At 38.7% G+C, this 2,787-nt stretch overlaps 1 pseudogene; it reads right to left on the bottom strand.

Annotated features, from left to right (window-relative positions):
• Positions 1 to 622: 622 nt before the first annotated feature.
• The window catches only part of LOC107743465 (collagenase 3-like), a 5,009-nt pseudogene continuing 2,844 nt past the window's right edge, over positions 623 to 2,787 (bottom strand).

The following is a 2,787-nucleotide window of genomic DNA, read 5'->3' as shown; positions in this document are numbered from 1 at the left end:
TTTACCTTTATTCCACACCGCTCTGTCCCTTCTCTGAGAAACGCGCTGATCAATTTCCTGCTTTTATGAAGCCAACAGCCTGGCAGCCTTTTACAAAAATCGACCATGGTTTTATTACAGTAACCACAGTTTACCACAGTATTTGTAGTAAAACTGCAGTAACCTCAAATTTACCATGGTAATAATAATACATTTTAGTACTTATGTAACACCATGTTTATTTTTCATGAGGTACTCTCAAAGGTGCACCTTTGTAACTTATGTACACTTAAAGCATGCATACTTGAGGTTACTGCCCCAGTAAAGGGCTAAAATACAATTATAGTATATTTTATTTCTGACTGTGTAAACAAAAAAGGCCTATGAAATGTTAAAAAACATGGCTTTAAAATCTAATATTAAGTGAGTATAATTACTGATTATATTCTTTTAATAATTTAAAAGATCAGTTTAGTTTAGAGGTATCTGTATCGTTATCGATGATACTGAGTTTGAAAATATCGGTATCAGATCGAAAATAAAATAAGAGGTATCGCCCATCCCTACTGTGCGGTGTTCGAGCGCAGCTTTTTGGTCCAATGCTGCCGACGTGAGGCGACAACACCGCTGGCTTTCGTTGCCGCTAGTTCTTTGAAGTCGGCTTGGTGTGTCCTGGCCTTTAGTGAGACATATAACATTGAAACTATTATTTAAAGTCCATTATTTTTATGGTGATGTTAAGCTATGAAAGCCTCACCTTTGAAAACTAATATGCTGTTTTGTTTGTGTTCTCATAGGCAGCATCTATATGTGCTGGGAGGTCAGGCCACAAACTTGTGATTCCTATTTGCTCAAAACTGGGATGTACCCGCCAAATAAACCTGCAACATCTGTCAAGTTAGGCACTGTAGTGCAACTATTAGTGATACTAAAATCAAAGTACACACATGGAGCCAGACTACCTGTCTTTAAAGAAAACCAACTCCTGTTGCAAGCCTGTCACGGCGTCGAATGACAGTGTAGGATCACATTTATCTGGTGTTTTCTGAGGAATTCTGTCCAGACTTATTTCCCTCTTACCTTTGGCAGAAAACGAAAGTAAACGAGTCGTCTGAATGAATCAAAATCCTCTCCGATTTTAAGAATCAATTCGCTCAGACAGTTTTATGTCAATTGGAGTACCTGCGCTACTGTTTTTGATTCAGGCTATTATTATAAGTTATATCATTAAACAATAATGCATTTTATTGCCCCTTAACTCTAGTTAGCGATTTTGTTTGTACCTTATAGTGTCGCTAACTACATTTCAAAACAGTAGCTTGTCTTTAATCTAACTTGTACATATGCAGCTTAACATTACAGTTTCCCAACACTGAAACTAGAGAAACTAGTGATGTTCTTGCTCAACTGTGTGCAGAATATTCATGGACATACCATACCATACATATCCTGTATGTCTTTGACGTCCTGGAAAGACAGTTGCAAAACAGTGTGCAAACCAAAATTATAGGCTGGGAACATGATGGCTCCAGGATCTGATGAATGCAGAAGGCCGAGAGCATGTCCAAACTCATGTACCGCCACAGCAAGGAAGTTACACCCTTTAGGAGATGCACAGGTATCATCACGCATCATGTGTTATGTCACTTCAGCACAGAAAACATTTTAAGTGTGTATTCATAGAGCAGAAACCCTTCATTGCAGAGTCTTTAAGATCTTTAGCTCACATCTGTAAGGTAAGTAAATACGTTTTCAGATTTTCATTAAAACATGTTTGTGTCGTCATGCTAAAGGGCATTAAACCTTTACTGCTATCAGTGAACAAACAACTGTTGCAATTCTTACTTTTTTTACCCTTGGCATTTGTTTTTGTCCAGGCCTCCTCATCATCGAAGTGCACATCTCCACCAATGACTAGTCCAGGGAAGAAGGCATGTGCCAGGATACCTCCCTCACCATCAAGCGGTGACCCATCTTCATGATCTACCGTCAGTGCCACACATTAGAGCTAACAAGTGATACAAATAATGTATACATACACACAATGTATTAGATTTTTTTTCAAGAAAAACATTTATAATATTCTTTAAAATGACAAGCTAATATTCTTTGAAATGTCACTTACTATTATATAGTATAAATTAATATAAAAAATACACACACACACACATATGCATGAAATTTATTTTTATATATTCAAACAGTTTATTAATGTTTTGGTTGAAAAGAGTTTCTGCTACAATTTTTTAAAGGTTTGTTATTTTGTAGTATTAATACATTAATATTAAATACACATATGCACATGTACACACACACACATATTTATACACACTGTTTCAGGAGAGCTGTCAATCAGTAAATTGGAAAAAAAAAAGTAACTTGCTTGAAAAAGTAACTCAGATATTCTCTTGTAAAATAAAGGGGTCATATGATGCGATTTTAATTTTTCCTTTGTCTTTGAAGTGTTACAAGCTCTTGGTGCATAAAGAAGATCTGTAAAGTTGCAAAGACGCTTCGTCATGCCTAGAGCTGAATAGCTGGTCCGTGCTGGTAGCTGAGGAAATACATCAACTTCGCGTTGCGGATCGCCGGATCGGCTTTCACCGTGGACGAAGCGGAATCCAGCACGGGGTCGTCACATGTGGTTGCCGCAAGCCCGCCGGCTGCACCGTTCTCAAGCCTGCCCGCCGCCGCTCACTCTAGCCCGGCAGTTCCTCACTCTAGGCTGCCGGCCTCCACTCACTCAAGCCCGCCGTGTGTGACGCCGTGTTCCTCGTTGTGAAAGCGAAACTACTTTGTTTGGTCTTC

This window comes from Sinocyclocheilus rhinocerous, unplaced genomic scaffold, assembly GCF_001515625.1.
Source record: "Sinocyclocheilus rhinocerous isolate Xijiao unplaced genomic scaffold, SAMN03320098_v1.1 scaffold106, whole genome shotgun sequence".
NCBI classification, from domain to species: Eukaryota; Metazoa; Chordata; class Actinopteri; order Cypriniformes; family Cyprinidae; genus Sinocyclocheilus; species Sinocyclocheilus rhinocerous.
Note: the sequence above shows the minus strand (reverse complement) of the source record. Positions and strands in the feature narration are given on the sequence as shown.